Genomic DNA, 25,043 nt, shown 5'->3' with positions numbered 1-25,043 from the left:
AGGAGCTGAGAGCAAGCAGCAAAGAGGGAAGATTGGATCAATCATTAGCGGAAGATAACGGTTAGTGGATCTCTTTCTCCTCTCTCTTACATCTCATAAAGAAGTAATCTTGAATAGCTTTGCATTCAGTTGTTGCTGAGGTACTATCACCCTTAGAGTGGGATAGAGTCATTCCGTATTGGATACTTTTCCCAACAACACTCGAGCAACCCCTGCACCTGCTTCTTGATTTCTGCATTCTCTAAAGCGGACAACCTGTACATTTCGATGTTAGGCAATGGAGCATCTTGCTGCAAATTAATATCATGCACTATTTCCTTTTTGGGTGGCAGACCTTTAGGTTCTTGAAACAAGATATCATATTCTTAAACAACTTTTTCTAAATCAAGTTGCTGTTTAGCATCACAGCCCTCAAATACATTGGTTTTATTAGGTTTCTTTTCCTTTACAACCATCAGTAAAAATTGTTTTCATGAATTTACAATTCGTTTCATCTGCCCTGAGTTTATGAGAGTGTAATTATTCTTGAGCTTATGAGCTCTTACAATATATTCGATTCCATCTTTAACGAGGAGATACTTGTTCTCAGCTCTATAGAAAATATCTTTTCTATCATACAAGTAGGGACTTCCCAAAACAATTCCACATATATCCAAAGGAACTATATCTAACTCAACCTCATCTACAAATGCTGACCCAAAAGAAAACTTAGGTTTACGTTTTCTAGTCACTTGTAGTTGTGCTTTATCACTTAACCAACCTAATGGGTATGGTTTCTTGTGAGGTGTAGTCAGTAATCCCAACTTCTTTACAATTTCTTCAGAAATTAAATTTACTTGTGAGCCACTATCAAAAAAAGTATCAATCTTTTGATGCTTGGAAATAACTCGAATATGGAAAAGCTCATGTCTTTTTCTCTCATTTTCTTCATTATTAGTAGATTGTGCAGAATTACTAGTAGATGCTTCAAAATTTTTACCTTTTATACCTGTGGCTACAATGGTTGTTTCATATCCTAAGTCCGACCCCAAATCTTTCTAAATAGCTGCAGCAGTCTTCTTCTTCTTGCCCTCGAACTTCTTAGGTCTCAGCTCCGGATGCAGAATCCAATAGTGCTCATCATCATTCCCATCCTTCTTATAGTGAGTGCATTAAGACTTGCTTTTCTGTGCAGTGTTGGCATTCCTTTCTTTCCATTTCTGTTTTCTTTTCTCCTTATTCTTGCTTGCAATGGGCTTGAATGATCCTCCAACTTCTGGGTTCCCATTCTTTCCTCTAGCTTCTATATGCATAGCTTGAACAGATACCTCATCTATACTAGTGGGATTAAACATGAGGATAGTGTGCCTCATGTAGCTGTGTAGACCACCTATGTACTTCAACAGTGTCTCAGGTGAGTGTAATGAAATTCCTAGAATCAAAGCTCTTTTCCTAAATTCTTGGGTGTAACCTTGTACACTTTGCCCTTTCAATTGGTGAAGAGTTTGCCAACTCATCATGGCTTGCTGCATGTAAGCTAGTGGATAGAATTGCTTTTTGATTGCAGAAACAAATTCACTCTAGACAAAAAGAATCTTATCATGTTTCTTCATGTCAGCTTGTGTCCTGCCTTCCCACCATAACAAGGTAGTGCCTCCGAGGTGTAGGCTGGCTAGCTGAATCTTACTCTTATTTGAGTCGATACTCTGCACTCTGCAATAAACATCAATTTGTCTGATTCAATTATCCAGCTTCTATGCATTCAACTCTCCATCATATATTGGTAAATCAAATTTAACATCTAATTTAATCAAAGATGTCTTCTTTTTATGTTCAGGGCTATTAGGAGGTGTGAGAAAGTTTCCTTCTTTCCCTTTGCCTTTTGAGTGGTCATGGACGAGAGACTCTTCTTCTCCTTTATCTTGTTTGGAGCCTGATGAATCTTCATCTTTATGTTTCATAAAGTCCTTATACATTTCCTCTACCATGGACCTCATGGCCAGGAAACTATCTATAAATTGGGGGTCTGGTCGTAAGGGACTTTCTTCTGACATTTTCTTCTGAGGATAGACTCTTCCAATTTCCGGGTTAGTTTCGACCAACTCTCCTTCTCCTAATTTAAGCTTTGATCTAGTTAGCATTCAACAAAAAAATCTAGCACAAGCTTGTCTAACCTTAACAACCTAGAGCTCTGATACCACTTGATCTGAAATCACCCATAAATGACCTCAAAAAAATAATGAAGGTATTACAGACTCAAGTGCTGGGGTGTGCCTATGTTATTTTATGCAACAGATCGATAAGATTACGAAATACACAGACACTGAAACAATAAGAGAACATAGTAAGCAACACATAAACACAACAAATTTTATAAGGAGTTCACCCAATCCTCCTGGGATACGTCTCTTGGTCCAACCTTCAATGGTGGCCTTTATATTGTGTCTTAAAGTAGAGTTTTTACAATAAGGATCTCAATTTGAGTCTCACTTTAACAGATGATGGTCAGTAGGATTGAACTTGGATTCCCCAAGTCTCTAGAGTACACAGACTCCCCTTACTGAATCTCGACCTCAACTGGTCTCAGTGGTATGAGTCCAATTTGGTACTCAATACTTGACAGGTATACACTGTTATAGACATTTTTGTGCCTTACAGCATGAAGCATGAAATGTCCATAATTTAAGGGATCCAAAGTCCCTAAACATGTTGTTCCTACCCCTAGAGGAACAAGGTCAGCAAACCACAGCACTGAATATTAGTTCTCCACCTGAAAACACTCAAAAACAAGGCAATTCTGGATCATGTCAACTGCTCCACTGAGCATCTGCGCTGAATGTCAAGAGCTCCACTGTCTACCTGCGCTGAATGTCAACTGCAAAGAAGGCTACCTGCGCTGGGCGAGTTGGGACATGTGGCATAGTCATTCCTCAAGGTGTCAATGCCCAGGAAGCTTCCAAAATGACACTTGGATCAGAGAATTCGACTGGTGATGAGTAAGAGGGTCTAGATCTCCAAGTGGAAGCAAGAACCTCCAAGTGGACTCAAGAACTGAAGAATAACTGAAGTGGGAGAGGACACTAGTCAGCTCTCAAGCTGACTCATCCTTTCTCCAAAACTCCTATATATAGAGCTCTCTCATGAGGTCTAGGGAGGCTGGAATCTTGTGAATGTAAGGAAGTGCTGTTGGTTTGAGTATAGAACTATTGGGTGATTTTCTTTGAAGGAGGTGAAGAGGAGATTTCTTTCTGCTGGGATGTGATGCTGGATTGGGCCTCTTATGGTTGTATCACTTCCTGAACTTTACTTCTTCCATTAATAAAGCATTTGAGGTTCTTCTATATACATGTGTCTCAATGGTGTATTGTTATACTTGTGTATTTGATTTATTCTAATCCTTGAATCAATTATGAATGTATGCTTCTTGTAGTTTCCCTCTCTTGCCATTTTGTAGGATCTTGGTGTAGCTGGGCCAGTGAAAGAGCAAGGAGCTGGGAGCAAGCAGCAAGGAGAGAAGATTGGATCAATCATTAGCGAAAGACATCGGTTAGTGGATCTCTTTCTCCCCTATTTTACTTTCATAAAGAAGAAATCTTAGATAGCTTTGCTTCGATTGTTGCTGAGGTACTATCACCCTTAGAGTGGGATAGGGTCATTCCATATTGGATACTTTTCCCAACAACAAATTGGCGACTCCGCTGGGGATCGTATCTTGTTGGTTGTTTGTGTTTTTGCTATTCATTTCATAAACACAGGGAGTACCGAATCGAACTGCATTTGGATCTTTCAAATGCAAAGTAGAGGGCAGCTACTCTAGCTCAGTTTCTGGGCATGTTTATGATTTGAAGAGCTGATCCACAAGGACTCTGAACAGCTCTTAGTGATAGCTTTTCATCCTCCTAATTACCCTTTAGTGTGTACTTGATTGATAGCTTTTGATTTGGCCAAAAACTGTGGATTTTTGAGCAATCTGTAACCCGGAAACTGAGAAAAACGAAAGTTTATCTCTTCATTGCAGGCACTGTGAAGGCAGTCTGCATTACATCGCAGGTCCCGAAGGGGCTACCTGCGCTGAATGTCAAACTGACAGTGTACTACCTGCGCTGAACCAGTTTTGCCTTGTGCAACTGGGGTTCCCTGCTGTTTGTTGCCCTGTTTTCACCCCTGTTTTTGCAGCCTGTTATCAGTCAATGTACCTATCTGAAACCACCTTTCCTTGCCACTATTCCGCCTCGGTTGTATAAAGAAATTGTATTTGTTCTTTGTGTATTTCTTATATCATTTGCAGTTTCCCATAACGAAAGTGAACTAGTCTTGCTGTGGCCTCTTAGATCTATACCTGTGATAAGTGTCGTTTTGATCTTAAGAGTTAGTTTGTTTGCTGTTCATAGCTGATTGAGCTTTTGCTTTCGTCATATGGTTTGAATTTATATATTTCTAGTGTCGAAACAAGTAAATCTTAAGGTGTCTTTTGATTTTGGACAAAGCTTGTTTGCTTTCACTTGAAATTGAATTCAAAATTATACAGCAGCTTTCTTTTTGTAATACATCAACATTAAGAAAGAGAAAAGAAATACCTGCACTGTGCATTTTGCATTTGATAAGTTTGTATGTTGATTTAGGGAAAAAGTGCATTAGTGTGTGCTCTTTGATCTGTGTGAAAAGATGATGTCTTTCTTTTCCCTCAGTAGTTAAGATTTTCATAAGTCGAAAAGATTGAAAAAGCTTGCTTATCATTGTAGATTGCATTTAGGAATTTGTATCATACATCTCGTGGTGAACCTTGAAAGGAAAACTTTAAAAAAGATCAACTTAAAATATATTGAATGAACCTAACAACGCTTTGAAACATAACGCAAACACATAGAGGTCTAAGCTAGAGACGTGTTCCGGCGTCGTTAAACGTAGTGACTGTCGATCTCGAAGAAGGTGGGTGATTCCTCTTGAGAGTCGGTGGCACTAATACGAACTTGTGCTCCCACGTACCGTCGCGTATATATTGGGAGACCCCTATAGGAATAAAGCCTTTATCCTTAGGAAGCCGTGTCGGCCGCCCTACTGATCGCAATGCAGTGAACACAACATTCACGAAGATCGACCACCCGTACCGTAAAACGTATTCTATGGTTTTGCGAAAGGTTTGGCACACCCTCTGCCTAGATCTCCAGAGTAGTTTCTTTTGGCCTTTTTCAAACTGTATAACTGAAAAAGTCCAACCGAGAATTTGTCACTTCGGGCTCGTTAAAACATCGAAGGAGACTAGAGTCATCTTTAGCTTTTTCTTGACTCTTAAAAAGTGAAAAAGCAAGTTGTGTCTAAAGGCGTCTAATAAAATTCATTCAATTCGGAAACACAAATTTCCCCTTTTAGTATTTTGGTTGATCGAGTAATCCGCAATCGTGGAAGAAAGTCAATTGAAACCCCGTCGTTTGCGGAGGCTTACGAGTCAACCGTCCTTGTCTCCGGAATCGAAAACAGTACGGACAAAGCGGACTCGTTTAACCGGTTCAAAATCTCCTATAAAAGTTAGAACAAGTGTTCCAACTACATCTGAGGTTCCGGTTACTCCAAACATTTCTGGAAACCCTGCCTCTATAGAAGAAGTTCAACAGCCACAGAAAGATGGTAATACTGATCCTAGTCTGGGGGCAAATACTTGTATAACTGAACCAGTTCCATCAGTAACCGGTCCAGAGAGTTTTGTTCCTCAAACAACTGTCGCTGTCGAAACAACCACTTCTTCAGCACCAGAAATATTTTACGGACCTGATGGTCTACCTCTTCCACCGGGTTTGATTGCGATAGAGGAAATTGCAGAGGATCCGCAAGCAAGTACTCCAACTCATTTTGGAGTCGGGGTCACTATATTTTGTTCATCAGAGGTTAATCCACCACAAGTGGAAGTTCCTGTAGAATCGCTAGGCAATCTATTGGATAGACTTAAAATGTCTGAACAACCGTCATCATCTAGGACTGTGTCAAATGACACAGCGACAGCAGAAGCCCCTGCTGTCACTCCGATAATTTTTGCCGGCATACCAGCTGTCCCGACTAGCTCACAACAGCTAGAAGGAGTCCACCAAGGGACTATTTCGACAGTATGGTCTGTTCCAGTTTGTTCATCCGGAGTAATACCCGGCAACTCTTATGTTGAGACTCGCCAAATTGATCCATTTGGAGGTCAATTTGGGCAATCCAGTCCCCAAGGACAATCAATCCCCTTGAGTTCCGGACTGCTACCATATGGGGGGCAGTATGCCCTTTCATTACCCCCTCCGGGAGGGTACCCATACGTGAGTTCACAACAGTATTCAGGTTATACTGGAATTGCATCAAGTAGTTGGGTACCTATGCTACCTCAATAACCAAGGGTTGTATATTCCATGCAACAGTGTGTACCTGTGACGAACATCCCAACCACACCGGCTATTGTAACAGTGTCACAAGTTCAAGCGATGCCTGTTGCATGTCAACCTCAGGTTGTAATGCAACAGCCCCTTGACCATGGGTCACAACCACAATCGCCAACTGGTGGGGTGACACAGGTCCAAATGGGTACAATTACCCCACACCTCGGTCCAACGGTTAGCATAGCACAACAGAACATGACTTCACAACCATGGCTTGTGCAATACCAACAACCACAATTCCAGCAAGTGTACCAAGGTTCTGAGCAGCAGATCTTTGCGAACAGTGGACAACCGTATATCCAAAACGGTCAAAACCAACCACTTTACAGTGGTCAAGTCCATCAACCGTATCAGTCATACCAACATCAGTTACATTATGCTGGTATGCAAAGACCCAATGCTCAAGCGATTCCATCGTACCCTGGTTATGCTTCGCCTAACCTGAATCAACAGTTACCATTCGTGGCGACTTTAGAGTTACCCGATTTACACCGGTTAACCAACGATCCCATTGCTTATGCCCCTTGGTGGCCATCGATTCCTCATAAACTTCCATCTGACATTCCTAAATTCAATGGAAATCCAGGTGAAGACCCATCGAATCACGTGATGACTTTTCATCTGTGGTGTTCGTCGAACACCCTAAACGACGATTCGATAAGGCTTCGCCTTTTTCAGAGGACATTGACAGGTCCAGCGGCTAAATGGTATATTGAATTACCTAGAGTCTCTTTCGACAATTTTAGTTCCCTAGACACGACTTTCTTAACCCATTTTCAATTACCGATAAGGTATGAAACGGGAACAGAAATATTAACCAACTTCAAACAGACAACTGCCACCCATATATCTGATCATATACATGAGTGGCGCCGTCGTCGTAGGATGGTGAAAACATACGTTCCCGATCAGCTGTTAGCTGAGTGGTTTATAAAGTCGTTACTTCCTGCTATAACGGAAGATGTGGCAAAGGGGGGAGTCGTAACAGAGGAGCAAGTTATCGCTCGTGCACAGTATTTGGACTTAGTTTATACTCAGTCTGGCACGCTCTACGACAAAATACCTGACGCTCCTTGACCGGAATTTTCAATTCCTCCCCCTCCTAAATCAAATAGTGACTCTCATGCCGGTGATGGCGTGATTGGCATAGCAAACGCGAAATCGATAAAGGCTTCATCAAAGAAAGCCCGTAAGAATTCGGATCAAAATGCAAAAGAAGAAATTCTTGCTTCGGAAGTAAATGCCGTATCAGCAGATAAGGGCAAAGAAACCAATCAACCAGGAAGCAAGAAGAAGCAAAACAAAGGGAAGAAGAAGAAACAGGGTGAATCATCTCCTGGAAAAAATTCTTCAAACCCTCCTGGGAAAGGGAAACAAAATTATCCATGTCAAATATGTGATGATGAGGATCATTACACAAAGAATTGCCCATTCAAAGCTGAGTTAAAGAGGTTCTTTAAAAGTTCCCAAACCTCAGTTGTGTTAACTGATCCATTTCCCAACCCAGGTCAAAATCTGGTTGATAGTGGAAATGCTTCCCCGTCGCAAGTACTTATGTTGTCGGTTTCAAAACAGCAGAATGATGCTTTCATTTCGACAAGGAACAAAGATTACGGGAACCCTCAGCTGTCGAACGACAAAGGTAAAGATCAACCAAGTAGTTCGACAACAACTTCGATAGAAGTTGTACCGCCCATCATTCCTGAATTAACAATAAAACCGCCAAAGGGTGTAGTACACAAGTCGACATTTAATCCTCGCGCCAGAGCGGCGCAGCATTATAACATAGTGGAAGATTTGGCACAATCGCCATCCGCTATGTCGACTCTTGAAGTACTACAAAATTGTCCAACCCAAAGGCAGGCGTTGTTATCAACAATTGGTGGGGTTGATCCTAAGGATTCCAATCTTGTATCCTTTGATCACAAAGGATACGATCCTCAGTTACCAGCACAACTAGCTTTCCTTATTCAAGTGAAAGCCCTCAACAAAACTGTTCACAGAACAATTATTGATGAGGGAGCATCGACATGTATTATGTCGATGAGTTGCTGGAAAACTTTAGGATCTCCAACCTTGTCGCAATCTTCGACAACATTAAAAGCTTTCGACGGAAGGACTTATACCCCATACGGTATCCTTAATAACTTGAAAGTTGAACTAGGAGGAAAAATAGTAGAAATTGATGTTGAGGTCATTGATGGAAATCTTGACTATAACATCCTACTGGGTAGACCATGGATTTATGCCATGGCGGCTGTTGTGTCGACTTATTTTAGGAAGATCGCATTCCCGTTTGAAGGAGGGATTACGATCGTCGACCAACAGAACTTCCTCCCTAATGCTTCACAAGTTACAGGAAGCATTCCCATGATCCATGAAAGCAACCATTCGCTTCAAGATATCGGAGTAGGATTATTGAAAGACCCCACATTGATGGGAACTTTCGCGCTACCAACTCCTATTTACATAGGAAATGTACCGTTTGTAGCAACCTGCAACATGATATCTTCCACGAAGGTTGCAAAAGACAATGTCAACATGGATCATTCAGTTGTTTTGCCCCCAAGCCCTTTAGAAATATTGTAGCAATCAATGTTTCAAGCATGGGAGGCGAACCCAAATCAACGCTCGTCAAGCGTTTGGGTAGATAGGTCTAGAGAATATGGAACCCCATTAGATCCTTGGTCGAAAGTACATGGGACTGACGAAGGAATCTTACAATCAATGTTGATTGAGGGGGCACCATGGAATGATCACCACCATCGTTCCCTTCTTCCGGAATATGAAGAAGATACTCAAAGTGACCTTTATCACCCTTCAGTTTTTGAATTCCTAACAAATACTGTAAACACGGTGGATTCCGAGCGAAACCTATCCAATATTGAAGAGACTATAGCCATAAATATCTCGACTAAAACAGATGTTGTAGAGAATATTTATGTTGGCAAAGGTTGTTCCCCTTCAGAACTGGAAATATATAACGCTCTTTTTCGTGAATTCAGAGATGTCTTTGCTTGGTCATATGATGAAATGCCAGGCATTGACTCGAGTATCGTTGAACATGAAATTAAAATGTATCCTGATGTCAAACTAGTAAGACAACGGCTTCGGCAGGTGCACCCCAAGAAAGCCGCTGCCATTAAGGCAGAAGTTGAAAAACTTCTCCACGCTGGATTCATCTACCCGGTTCCTCTAACCGATTGGGTATCGAATATTGTCCCTGTTATGAAAAAACAAGGGACGATTAGAGTGTGTGTCGATTATAGGGATGTAAACCAAGCTTGTCCGAAGGACAACTACCCTACACCCTTCATCGACCAGATAATTGATGAATGCGCCAGATGTGAAATCTTTTCATTTATGGATGGATTTTCCGGGTATAATCAAATAAATATCCGCCCACAGGACCAGTCAAAGACTGCATTTATTTGTCCGTGGGGCACATTCGCTTATCGAAAATTACCCTTTGGTTTAAAGAACGCAGGGGCGACGTTTCAGAGGGCAATGAATTATGCCTTCCATGACATCAAGAACATTGTTCAACCTTATCTCGACGATCTTCCGGCTCATTCGCGAAAGCGGACTGATCATCCGCAGCATTTAAGAGCGATATTTCTACGTTGCCGACACTACAAGATAAGACTCAATCCGCACAAATGTGTGTTTTGCGTCGGTTCTGGTCGTTTACTTGGCTTTGTAGTCTCTAAGGACGGGATACGTCTTGACCCCTGCAAGGTTCAGGCAATCATTAATTTGCCTCCACCTTCAAATTTGCTTCAGATTCAGATCTCTAAGTGGAAGCAAGAACCTCCAAGTGGACTCAAGAACTGAAGAATAACTGAAGTGAGAGAGGACACTAGTCAGCTCTCAAGCTGACTCATCCTTTCTCCAAAAATCCTATATATAGATCTCTCTCATGAGGTCTAGGGAGGCTGGAATCTTGTGAATGTAAGGAAGTGCTGTTGGTTTGAGTTTAGAACTATTGGGTGATTTGCTTTGAAGGAGGTGAAGAGGAGATTTCTTTCTGCTGGGAGGTGATGCTGGATTGGGCCTCTTATGGTTGTATCACTTCCTGAACTTTACTTCTTCCATTAATAAAGCATTTGAGGTTCTTCTATATGCATGTGTCTCAATGGTGTATTTTTATACTTGTGTATTTGATTTATTCTAATCCTTGAATCAATTATGAATGTATGCTTCTTGTAGTTTCCCTCTCTTGCCATTTTGCAGGATCTTGGTGTAGCTGGGCCAGTGAAAGAGCAAGGAGCTGGGAGCAAACAGCAAGGAGAGAAGATTGGATCAATCATTAGCGAAAGACATCGGTTAGTGGATCTCTTTCTCCCCTATTTTACTTTCATAAAGAAGAAATCTTAGATAGCTTTGCTTCGATTGTTGCTGAGGTACTATCACCCTTAGAGTGGGATATGGTCATTCCGTATTGGATACTTTTCCGGGTATAATCAAATAAATATCCGCCCACAGGACCAATCAAAGACTGCATTTATTTGTCCGTGGGGCACATTCGCTTATCGAAAATTACCCTTCGGTTTAAAGAACGCAGGGGCGACGTTTCAGAGGGCAATGAATTATGCCTTCCATGACATCAAGAACATTGTTAAACCTTATCTCGACGATCTTCCGGCTCATTCGCAAAAGCGGACTGATCATCCGCATCATTTAAGAGCGATATTTATACGTTTCCGACACTACAAGATAAGACTCAATCCACAAAAATGTTTGTTTTGCGTTAGTTCTGGTCGTTTACTTGGCTTTGTAGTCTCTAAGGATGGAATTCGTCTCGACCCCTGCAAGGTTCAGGCAATCATTAATTTGCCTCCACCTTCAAATTTGCTTCAGATTCAGAAACTCCAAGGGAAAGCAAACTTTCTGAGGAGGTTCATTCCAAATTACGCAGAACTTGCTAAAGGTTATACTCGTCTTTTGAAAAAGGATGTACCTTTCGTCTGGGACCAGGTGGCGCAAGCTTCATTTGATGCTCTGAAAGAATGTCTAGTAAAAGCATCATTAATGTACGCCCCAGACTATCAAAGAGATTTTAACCTGTATCTGGCTGCAGCGGATACGACCATTGCGATGGTTTTAGTTCAAGAAGTCGATGGAATTGAACATCCTATATATTATTTAAGTAAAAACTTAAATGACACAGAAAGTAAATATTCTTATGTGGAAAAACTAGCGCTTGCAGCTGTTCAAGCGATTCAAAGGTTTCGACATTATGTCCTCTTTCGGAAAACTACCATCTTATCAGATTGCAACCCAATGACTTATATACTGTTGCGACAGTTGCTGGGGGGCAAATATTCAAAATGGATAGCGATCCTTCAAGAGTTTGATCTGGAATTTGTAAAATCCAAGTCAAAGAAAGCTCTAGTTTTCGCAGAATTATTGTGCGATCTCCCATCGTCGTCCAACGATGAAACATCAGAAGAGTCAATCGTGGACAAAAGTTTGTTTCTGATATCTACAAGCGATGAGTGGAATGGAGATATCATAGTTTATCTCCAAACCCAAAAATTCAGGCCAGACACCTCTCGCTCTGAACAAAAACGTATACGATACCAAGCAAAAGACTACATGATCGTCGGTGATACACTTTACCGTCGTGGTATCGATACAGTTCTGAGGAGGTGCCTTACCCATGAAGAGGCCGAAAAAGCCCTGAATGAGTGTCATTCAGGCGCGTGTGGGGGGCATCAATCTTGATATGCAACAACCCAAAAAATCTTACGAGCAGGATACTTCTGGCCAACCATGTTCAAAGATTGCATAACCGCAGTTAGAAGTTGCCATGCTTGTCAAATTTTTGATAGCAAAACCAGACGACCACCCGCACCTTTACAGCCAATAGTTGCTGTTGGGCCCTTCGCCAAGTGGGGCATCGATTTCATGCAATGTAACCCCACCTCGACCGGGGGGCATGGGTATATTATAGTCGCTGTTGACTATTTTACCAAATGGGCCGAGGCGATGCCTACATTGGATAACACTAGTGAAACAGCTGCCCTTTTCTTTTTCAATCATGTAGTCGCCAGGTTCGGCGTACCACAGGCTATAGTTACAGATCATGGGTCGCATTTTCGCAATCACATGATGGTCGAATTAGCTGCCAAGCTAGGGCTATCTCACGACAGCTCTACCCCATATTATCCGCAAGCCAACGGACAAGTTGAAGCAATCAACAAGGTCCTGAAGCGTATGTTGCAAAGGATGATCGGGGTTCATAAAAGAAGGTGGCACCTAATCCTGTACTCAGCCTTGTGGGCTTACCGAACGTCGGTAAAGAACGCAACCGGGTTCACACCTTTTCAACTGGTGTATGGCCTGGAAGCAGTCTTGCCAATCCAGTGCGAAATTTCGTCGCTTAAACTCGCAATTGATCCCCTCCCCGGAACTTCAGAAGAAGAGGCTCGTTTCTTGGAATTAATCCAATTGGATGAAACCCGTCGTGATGCCGCTTTGGCTAACGAAGCCCATAAGAAACGAGTCAAGGCTCAGTTTGACAAAAGTGTCAAACCCCGTGTCTTCTCAGAAGGTGATTTGGTCTTGCTTTATGACCAAGAATCCGATAAATTGGGAGCAGGTAAATTCAAATCCTTATGGATGGGCCCCTATATTGTTAAAAGGGTGTTAGCAAAAGGAGCCTACGAGTTAATGGATTATGACGGAATTCCACTGGCGCAGCCCCGTAACGGGCTGTACCTCAAGCGTTACTATGCTTAAATAGTAACCTGCATGCTTTTGTTGTATTTTGTTTTCGTTAAAGTATTTGTTCTGGTTGAGTGATCCATCTTTCTCATTTGTTGCAGATGTCGAACCTTCTGGAGACATGTGTTGGATATGCAGACGGAGCGAGTCGTAGTTCGCGGAACCTATCCTCCGCAGCCTGGGCCATTTTTGATCCAAGCGGCGAGTTAGTAAGTTTCAGAGGTGTATGTATTGGGCAATCAACGAATAACATCACTGAGTATAGCGCGTTAATAGAACTACTCTCTGATGCCATCACACGTGGCATATGCCAACTAATTGTCAGGCTAGACTCACAACTCGTAATACTACAACTCAATGGTATATATTCCGTTCGCAATCCAGCTATTTATCGCATGTTCCTAAGGGTTAAGATTTTGGAAAGACAATTTGATTCAATTCAATATCAACATATTTCCAGAAACTTAAACACATTAACTGACTCATTAGCAAATTATGTGTTAGATAGACATTTGCAACATCTATAAAAAGGACACATCATCAAAGATTGTACATATGGATCATATAACTCAATCAGAATAAAACTCGAAAATCAAAATATATATAAGCTGTTTATAGTTCATACATAATGTTCTGTAACCAAGACAAAATTGGTCATATGACCTAAAACTCAAAAAGATGCTAGGGGGCACCCTAGCCTAGTGGTGCTCATGATAGCACGTCACGGCCTGTGCAATCATGCGCAAGAGACGAGTCCATCGTCTAGGCACACCAGTAGTGTGTCGCTGCAGCTGTAAAGGTAACTCATCAATCCTCACATCGGGAATGCCGAGAGTAAGGCTCTCAACCTGCTCCTGCACAGCTGTCAGGGTCTCAGTATCGTCAAGGTCGCGGAGGATAGCTCTCCTAACAGGCTCCACTGCCGGGGCAGCAACTGGCGGTCTCGGACGAACTGCTGGACGAATAGGACCAACATCTGCATGCACCCAAGAGTATGATTAAAAGTCTTGATAGAATAAAGCACAACAACATTATGAATAAGAACAGTAAACAGTGATATGGTCAAAGAATTTACCAATAACGCCCCACTGTTCGCCATCCGGTAACACCAAATCCGGATCACCTCGGAAATCCATACCCACATATGGATACTCGGAGAAGACCATCTCCTGGCGCTCGAACCACCTGAAGAAGGCATCAGTAAAAGTAATCTGAGGTTGACCAGCATGCCTGGACATGTGATCGACCCACCTCTGCATGCGTGGCTCGGTCGGAGAAGGCAAGTCGAGTATAATGTACTGAGGCTGCATCAGTGGGATTTTCTCCAAGGCGAAGGCAGTCAGAATAGAACCAAATCCAAAGTTCTTCAGCTTCCCGTCCTTCACCTTGGTCAACTGACTTTTCATCTGAACAAGTACTGCATCACACCAGTTGAATACTTTCGGTTGGAGACACTCCAAGGCGTGCTGCATATAAGATCTGTTGGCAACATGTAGAGCTGCGCTACCGGCCATCCTACCAATGGTATACAGAATGGACCTGAGAGACCTGTCAGTAATCTCACAGATAACAATCTTGCCGTCTCTGCTCGGCTGAGAACCTTCCCTGCAATACTGGCGGACATAATCTCTCACGGAATCGGTCCCCCGGGCCGTACCTGACAAGGAAATGGGGGCACCTCGCCTTGACAATCCAGTCAAGAAGTACATGTCCTCTATGGTCAAGGGGATGGACTTTCCCCTAATCTGGAATACTTGGTTAACAGGATCCCAAGCATCAAGCATATACTGCAGCAAAGTGATCTGTGCTCTCATGCTAGAGATACGGAAAAACTTCAGCAGGCCACAGTTCCACAGCGCATTCACCGTGACAGGGTCATGGAGGGCAATCATGTCCTCCTCTTCATGTTCTCGTTCTCGCCATGTAAGGGACATTTTGTTCAAAGTTCCCTGCAAAACAAACAAGAGAAGGAGTAAGTTCCTGATTTTGATGAAAAACTGGCGAAAATTCATCAAAAAATGAGCTGGAAACTCAGTTTTCTGAGCCCAACGCAGGCAGAGAGTGTCCCACCTGCGCTGAAGGTCAGGCTGCCTTAAGGCAGCTTGACATTCAGCGCAGGTTTCGAATGGGGAACCTGCGCTGAAGTTAGGGCGCCCTGGCAAAACCCCTGAGGCTCAGAAAGACTGAAAAACAGGCATAAAACTGGAAAAGGAAACCATGAAAAGAAAGAGCTAGGGTTTAGCTCCTACCTGGTCCAGACGGCGCCGAAAATCGTCCGCAGAATCTCCCGGAATCAGCTGGTGAAAATCAAGAGGAAAGAGGCACCTCCAGAGCTCCAACAAACCAAATACAAATGAAATGGTAAAATGAGAGGTAAAAACACCTTTTAATGGCTTTTTACGTAGTTCAAAGCGAAATATTAGGGTTATAATCTCATGTTCATGCAAATATTATTCATTTCTAACAAAGTTTGTTGCAGCAATTGAAAATGCAGTATTATCCTTGAAAAGAGAAAAGCTAGTAATGGTAAAAAATCAAAATTTTACCATATAATCGAGCAGTTTTAGCATAAAGTTCATGCTCGTTAAAAAATAAACGCAAGATCCGAGCAGTTTTAATGCGGTCTTCATGCTCGTTAAAAAATAAATAAAAGCAGTGAGCAATGTTTCCCCCAGAGTTTAAGCTCATTTTTAAATAAAAAATGAACCTATTCCGGTAAATAACCTCTGTGATCGTAAATTTATCAGCCATAAAAAGCCTTGGTCGTGTTTGCACCTGCCACCTCCACCGTCATTTGGCCGATCGTTCACTTCCATATGATTGTTTACCCATTTTGAGGAACAGCTGCGAAGAGTGATTTCACCTAGCCATCCTTGTGACACTGCCGTGATTGGAAAATTCCAACCTGTACCTGGAATCTGCTGCTATCCCTGTTCATCACTCGTTCCTCAAAAGACGAGTCTTCTTTGAGCTCTTTTCAATTGACTCGTAAAATATGAAAAGATTGCTGAGTTTTGGCCTTCCAGCTCGTTAAAAGGACCGGAAGAGCTATCCCTCCTCTAGATTTTAATCTTTTTGGACCTGAGGGATTATTGCACAAAAAGGTCGAGCGCTTGTTTTATTCGGCTCGTTAAAGTTATCGAAAACTCATCCCTTCTGTATTGTTTTATACTTTTTCGGACTTAAGGGATTAGATGACGAAAAAGGAATTTTGGAGTTAACTTTCTGTACCTTTTTAGACTCTCTAAAAATGAAAAGGACTGAGTTTTCCTTGTCGTTAGACTCGTTAAAATGATTAAATAGCGACAAACTTGTCTTTAGACGAGAACGAGTTTCCCTATCGCTAGGCTCGTTAAAACATAGCGATGGGCTTGCCCGAAGGGCAGGTTATAGAACAAGCATATGTTATCCTCCTCAAGCTTGACAAAAATAAAGAGGTACTGGTCAGAAATGACTGGGGAAAAATTGGGAGAACCTCAAAGCTTTAATGGTAGCAAGTCACTCTTGAACATGACACTTTTCCTCCGTATCACATCGGGTTGGGTTGTTTCATTCACCGGTCTCATCACCATGGTCTCGCCAAACCATCCGCATTTGGGGTAATGCTACCGATCCATCGCATCAGTGTCGTTATATGTTCAAGAGATGTTGTTCAGAAAGAGTCAACCGTGTCCCATCCACTGCCATACATTATCCTTCATCCATCCATGATCGCCACCCTGAATCATATGTCACAGATTGTTTTCACCTCCATTAAAATCATTAGCTCCGTTCCGTGTCACTGATGTGGGATTCATTAAGGCCCTCCTGTGACGGATCGCTTCTTGTCGACTTCAGCTCATTATCCAAGAAGTTGATCTAGGAACAACCCCCTCAGTACTTTGAAGCTTGCATGCCTCAATGGCAAGTTTCTCACTTCCGGCGACAGGTATACATCAATGACCTTCGACCAGAAGATTTTGCGTGGTGTTCGACGCCAAGTCCTTTATTCACACCACGTGAATTGTACTGCAGTACCTTGAGGGTCATTATCATTATTGGTGATTCCTCTCGCACTTGTTAACGGTTTACATCATTGACCGGTAATCAAGCGATGTCTTTCCATGTTCGACTTCAGCGCAATTCTCACATGGATCGACTTGTACTTAGAGTGAAGATCGAACGAGTTTGAAGACCCCGGATCTAGTTTCATCCATCCGGGCTGTGATATATATTCAGGAAATATAAAGACATTTGACATGTACATCATTGCAGCAGATGATCATCCTACTCAAAGGATGATAATTTCAGCAGAGAATTATCAGTCTACCATCAGACGATCGTCTGTTCTATGTACCAAAATGAATTTATAAAGCTGAGCATGGGAATGCCCGTCTCAGCTAGATCATGAAAGCAGAATGAAAAATAATGTATTGTATTGTATTTTATTACAGGTCACCTCTTAGCGATTGAATGAACTTCGGATCCTCCTGATAAAGCATTTCACCCGATAAACGACCTCATACTTTAGGGGGCAACTGTTATAGACATTTTTGTGCCTTACAGCATGAAGCATGAAATGTCCATAATCTAAGGGATCCAAAGTCCCTAAACATGTTGTTCCTACCCCTAGAGGAACAAGGTCAGCAAACCACAACACTGAATATCAGTTCTCCACCTGAAAACACTCAAAAACAAGGCAATTCTGGATCATGTCAACTGCTCCACTGAGCATCTGCGCTGAATGTCAAGAGCTCCACTGTCTACCTGCGCTGAATGTCAACTGCAAAGAAGGCTACCTGCGCTGGGCGAGTTGGGACATGTGGCACAGTCATTCCTCAAGGTGTCAATGCCCAGGAAGCTTCCAAAATGACACTTGGATCAGAGAATTCGACTGGTGATGAGTAAGAGGGTCTAGATCTCCAAGTGGAAGCAAGAACCTCCAAGTGGACTCAAGAACTGAAGAATAACTGAAGTGGGAGAGGACACTAGTCAGCTCTCAAGCTGACTCATCCTTTCTCCAAAACTCCTATATATAGAGCTCTCTCATGAGGTCTAGGGAGGCTGGAATCTTGTGAATGTAAGGAAGTGCTGTTGGTTTGAGTATAGAACTATTGGGTGATTTGCTTTGAAGGAGGTGAAGAGGAGATTTCTTTCTGCTGGGATGTGATGCTGGATTGGGCCTCTTATGGTTGTATCACTTCCTGAACTTTACTTCTTCCATTAATAAAGCATTTGAGGTTCTTCTATATACATGTGTCTCAATGGTGTATTGTTATACTTGTGTATTTGATTTATTCTAATCCTTGAATCAATTATGAATGTATGCTTCTTGTAGTTTCCCTCTCTTGCCATTTTGCAGGATCTTGGTGTAGCTGGGCCAGTGAAAGAGCAAGGAGCTGGGAGCAAGCAGCAAGGAGAGAAGATTGGATCAATCATTAGCGAAAGACATCGGTTAGTGGATCTCTTTCTCCCCTATTTTACTTTCATAAAGAAGAAATCTTAGATAGCTTTGCTTCGATTATTGCTGAGGTACTATCACCCTTAGAGTTGGATAGGGTCATTCCGTATTGGATACTTTTCCCAACAACATACACAGAGGAGTTGCTTGAACCTCTCAAGCCTTCTCTGGAGTTCACAGACTCTCGGACTCTCTCTGTCTCTGTTTGCTCGATGCTGCCTTTGCTCTGTAGGTCAACTCGACTTCTCTGTTCTCTGCAATTCACTTCTTTCTTGCCTTTCGGCTTTCTGCTTCTCTTTCTCTGCTCCCTTTACTCTTTGTCTATTTGTGGCTTAAAGCCAATCTGCTCCCTGACTGTTTGTTTCCGCTTCCCGGCTCTCTGGATCTCTTGCCTCTGTTCGCTTGAATTCCCCTGCTCTGCGTCATCATCATGGTGTAACACTTGACAGAGAGGTGGCCACTTGTCTTCTCACGAACTGAGTGTCAGTTCTCTTTGAATGGTCGTTATTTTCGTTGCTCCAAGATTGCCCACGAAACTGATTCCTCTGCCAACTCATTGGTCATGCCGGACCTCAAATCTTATATGACTTGGCCTATTTCCCCATCAAATCTGGTCATCCATCGGATCATTTCTCCACCGTTGATCTGGAGCCTCCAGATCCTACGGTCTCCGTCCATATCGCGTGGGTAAGTAGCATGACCTTTATCCGCGCGATGTGAGCGGTTTTCTCTCTCATCCACTGGATGTGTGTCACCCAGTGTATGGCATCGGCGGGACTCGGTTGAACCCACTTACCACTTGAAGCCCTTCGGATATCCTGCCGGTTTTAGCGTGGGTTCCGCTTTCTAACGGAATCGACGATTTCTATATGGTTTTATGCTTTTCCTCGCGACCGAGCGCTTGGGGGCTTTCCTTCACTGAGGGGGATGCCCTGCGATACGCGATTAACGCTAATCACGTATCAGAAACTACTTTTTTTTTTGGAACCTCCCGTTTGTCAATTTGTGCCAGTGCACGGTCACCATGGGCCAACGGTCTGCGCGCTTTGACCGAGGGTCCTCATTGTTTCGTGCTAACCACAAATTGCCATTGTTCAGAGGTAATTTTTGATAAGCTTCGACATCCATAATACTTTGAAACTTCGGTATGAGTTTTAGAGAGTTCAGGGAACTTTAAGAGTGTTTAAGGATCCAATTCGCATCAGTGAGATTTAGAGGTAAGTGAAAGGTACAGACTTGGTTAAGGGGTCCTAAAATTTTGAAAGGGAAGAAATTTTGGGAGGATTGTTGCAGCGGCTACAACATGACCTTGATAACTTGTCAAATGATTTCAAATCCTTCATTCAAGTTGAGACTTTGGAAAACCATCACAATGACATCCCTATTTACATTAACACATGTAGTGATGGATATCCAAGTACATAAAATGATATATTTTCTTCGTTTTTAAGGCTTATATTTGTGAAGCATCAATTTTGGATCTACTCATAGCTTGAAATATTCATTTATGGGATGGGATATTATTTCAATTCAAAATTATTATGAAATTTCTTCAATTCATGCATATCCAGATATCAAATTTGAAGAAATATGATGTCAGGCTTTTGAATCTTCAATATACATTGTTGAACAAAAACAAGATCAATCTGAATGTTGCATTGGTATGCTTTTTTTCGATCATTACGATGATGAATATAATCTCATGGAGCATAACATGCATGTTGATCGATTGTTCTTACATGCTCAATTTGATTTAGTTGCAACTGGTGTTTCTCCTCCTAAGCCTTTTCATCTTTCCTCAACTCTAGCACATTATTCCTTGTACCCGAATATGTTAGATAAGTCTGTTAGAGCAACAACTTTTCTTAATTCTTTAGATCCTTATCAGGCTAGTCATGATTGCGAATAGGTACAAGATGGTGTGGTCCTACAATGAGAGGATGAAAAACTCAAATCCATTATTCGTGATCTATTCAATTGCAAAAACTTCATAAGTTAGGAGGAGGATGTTATAATTATAAATGATCAAGGGAGTTTTCCGATTGATGTATCTCAATTTTCTATGCATCAAGAATATGATATCATTAATATTTAGTCTAATCAAACCAGTGGAATTAACAATATTTTCATTGAGATATATGACAAAAATGGTGCATACCTACCTGCTGATTTTTCTAAGCCACCCAAATTTGATGATCCACCATCAGAAAGTTCAAAGACTTGTCAGGAAGTCAAGGCACTTCAGCCCTTGCTGATGGTTATGTCAGGTTATCGCAATCCCGCTAAGATCTCTAAACTAACTTGGATCCATATTTTCATGCATAACTTTTTCCTTAAGATTCATATACTGGATGCGAGCTCATTCTTGTTAGACTTTCAACATTTTCAAACTAATTTTATTAATCCTCAAGATAGAGCCTCATATCACATAAAATATGATGGTTTGGTTAATTATTTATCATATGAATCCCTTGCATCACATTCAAGGTTTGGGAACATATATTATACAGATACACATAGTTCAAAACCTGTCATCTTGATTATCAAGACAAAGGTCATTTTCGGTTGGAAGATTCCTACCTGTCAAACGCTTTCAAGATCGATCAAGTTATTATCACTTTTGTGCATGTCATGGATCTAATCATCTCTTTTCCACATTCTCTCTTCTTGAGTGATAGTAAATGATCGAGTCGTTCAACGAATCAAGACCCTTGTGTTGATATGAATAGCTGGTTGAATTTGACCCTTGCTTCCAATCTTTCACCAACTTGGTATCCTAATTGGTTTCAGAGATTTATAATGTTAGCAATTGTCTTTAATACCTTAAGCTTTCATATTGTTGGCATGGTGTCTACTCAGATGCAAAGGGAACTGATGGAGAATCAAGAATCTCATAGTCACCAATCTGATCATGATACAAGTTCTAGCAACTATCTTGCAATTAATAATTTTCCCATTAGCATACTCGATGATAGTTGTTTTACATTGATTGATTTTGTTGAACCCAATGATAGTCATGATTTATCATTTCATGGTTTAGGTGCTTATCAGATAATTGAGACGCTTTAGCTTAAGTTGATGGTTATGTCAGGTTCTCACCATCTTGACAAAGTTTATGGACGAGATCAGATCAAATTTCCCTCAAAATTTTCTCTTTGTGGCTCGAATGTGTTAATTGAAAGTTAATTTTCTCATAAGTCTCATGATTTTCGAATTGGTTGTTTCGAAGATCGAGATCTAATCGATAAATGGTTGGAGCAATCTTACCTAACAAGCTTCTTTGCAGCTAGTAAGTTTCAATCATTCTTGATGTTTGAAAAAATTAAAAACAAGTATGAATGTACTTTCTTGAGAAACCTTAAAGGTTTGTATGATTGTTATTTCAAGAGACAAGGTAAATACTGAGACTGGTTAAATCTAGTTAGTATGGCACATATTTTTATTGATAAGTAAGACCTTTAATTCACTGGGAAATCATTTCAAGTTGTTATCTTTACTCTCTCACAATGCATTATATTGCTTTTAATTGCTCGTATCTTTATGATTACAGGTCGGGAGCAGTTACGGTGGTTACATTGGAAATTCCATTACACTTAGCCCTAACCTTCAAGCTCGTTAGGTTAAGAGTAGGTTTAGGTGCATTTTAGCTCTCTACTTGCATTGCATGACCCTGCATTTTTCCCTTATCTAGTCCTCGTATTTCCTTTGTTCATTTGGTTTGTGTCCCATGCTCCTTTCAATTAAGGTCTACTTTCACTTTGCTTTTTCCTTTGTCTTCTTGTTATGCCTTGCCTTTATTTCTTTTATTTTATAAGACTTTGCATGAAAATGCCCTCGCTTGGCTCAAAAGATAATGTAGCAATACTTGAAAAGGGAAATTGTGACGACGAACAACCCTTGGCAATCTGTAATCCTCTTCTTTGTCTCACTTTACTTTTCTTTTAAATTAATGATGTTTGGACAGAAAATACGATTCGTTCTGGATGGAAATTATTTGGCCAAACTACGAGGCCCATATCTTTATTAGGATCTTCATTCTATGTCAATCTCGTACTGAATGATGTTTCAACATGTCGAGTCAACCAAGTAGAGAAGGGAAAGGATAATATTTTTTAAACGATCATATTAACTTCATTTATATTTCAAATCAATCAAACAAGGAAAAACCTCTCTTTATCTCAATAATTTGGGATCCCTCTTCCACCTGTACTACAAATGTTCAGTAAGTGCTTTAAGCACATCTTTAAGAAAATAAAATAAAGGGTGAATAAGAGGAAGGATTCCTGTGCAGAGAGGTGAAACAAGCAATTTCATTGGGGTACTGAATAGGCCTGTTGGTAGTGAAGCGATGCTTATGTTTCCTTGAGGTGACTTCGTTAGGGTACTGAAAAATCTCACTGGTAGTGGAGCAAGATTGAGGAAAATCCTTTAAAATCTCGATATACTTATTATCCTTCTCCCCTATCAAAAAGGTTGACATATGACTAGTATTATGTTGATGTGTTTGAAGATGAGTAAGGAATAAAAGGGAATATATCTTTAATCGAGATAAGTAGTGATGCAAGGGAAATATATATGGCGAATCAATACTTGCTAAAAGACTAAGACCTTGTTCTTATATGTAAAACCTAAACAAAGAAGCTGAATTTATACCAGTGTGTCGCCAAGCGTTGTCACTATGACAACACCCTCCAAAATTTTGCTTACACTTGAATTTTGGATCCTACTTGTGATCCTATGATATGTCATCCCTCGACTACTCCCAGTCACTTCATGTTCGATTGATGATATTCTAAGTTGAAAAGTCACTTGCTTACACATGCTTAGATTTCGATGCATTCACAAGCGCATCTTTCAAGCAAGCCCAACAGGCAATATGTACCCTAGAATGTCAAGCACTACACAGTCCTTGCGGATAGTGCTTGTGAAATTTCTGAGGATAGTAATTGTGCACTTCCTATAGAAAGAGACTGCACAATCCTAGTAGATAGTCAGTGCACAATTTCAATATTGACAATTCCCTCATTTTTGGTTGATATCGTATCATCTATCAGGTGATTTTTCTCAACTATCGCTTTTGTGCTCCCCGGAACTGCACAATTCAACCTTTCAGTCAGTTTCTTTCTATGCATTGCATAGTTGCAACTAGTAGTCTCTCTATATGCTTCCATAAAATTCACAACTCTGCAATCCATATGCCCAATCTCCCTTTATATATATGCGTTGCGCAGTCATAGTGGGTAAGCTTGCCTCATTGTGACCCTCAAATACACAATCTTCCTTATCAAGCCTCCAGAGCTACACATTGCATAGTTGCAAGCCTTAGTCCTTCACTCCTACCCTTTGGAGTTGCACACTGCGCAATCCCTGAGCCTTCCTCCTGGCCCAATACCCAATTCCAGGTCAATTAATGGATTTCATGAAGAGATGTATACTAGGATATTTCTAGATTTATGTTGTCTTGTCATTAGTGGATTTCACTTGTATATATTATACCTTGACATGATAGGATGATGCTTTGAAAGGAAGAGAAGGAGACCATGCTGGAAGACATTTGTGAAGCTAGAACCATGAAGAAGTCATCAAGCAAGAAGATGAAGGGACACCAACTTACGACATGAGATCAAAGATTAGGATCACATGAAGACCATATCAGTCAACCCCTTGGAGGGTGAAGACAAAGCACATGTAAGATCCATCATGAAAATGCCAAGAAAGTAGTGAAAGGAGTAACTTGGAAATGCCACATCATCATCAAGAGTCATCTCAAGAGTCACACATGTCATAATTTCCTGCCACATCATTTGTGGAATGCAATTATGTAATTTTCCAAAATAAGAATATAAAGTATGTGGAAGCCCAAGGGTCCCACGTGGAATATGAAGAGTCACTATTGAGTTCTCAAGTAATATAGAAGATCAAAGGTCATGTGAGAATTCAAAAAGTAATTGTAGAAGCTCAAGAGTCACATGGGAGGTGGAGAGTCACCTCATTTGTGATAAATACACCCTCATAACTCAAGCAAATGGACTTTTGGGACTTGAACTTTCATTTTGTATTCTCTAGCATTGGCATAGGACAACAGGTCTTTCTTTGGAGGAGCAAGTGGTGACTTAATGTTCCACTATTGGGGCTAGTGTGGAAACAATGCACTTGTATATCTTGGCACTTCCACTTAATATTGAGGCTTGATGAATCAACACATTTTCGTGCATGTATCATGAATATCACAGGACTATTCTTTAGATGTTTTTGGTATTTGTTTTTTTCATATGTACTAAGGAAATTTAACTATTTCAGTGGCTTTGGTACTTATCTTGTTGAAGGTGTGTTGTATTTGGTTTTATGATTGTGGTTTTCTTATGAACTACTTTGCAGACTAACTTGCAATCCTCTTATGCTCTTGTGTGTGTCTTTTAGGATCGTACTATAACTTTTCTTATCAAGCCTGACACTCTTTCTCCTTGTCGTGAAAATACCTTATA

Source organism: Pinus tabuliformis, chromosome 6 (genome assembly GCF_031772625.1).
Source record: "Pinus tabuliformis cultivar Carrire ecotype Pingquan chromosome 6, CPIR1, whole genome shotgun sequence".
Lineage (NCBI taxonomy): Eukaryota > Viridiplantae > Streptophyta > Pinopsida > Pinales > Pinaceae > Pinus > Pinus tabuliformis.
Note: the sequence above shows the minus strand (reverse complement) of the source record.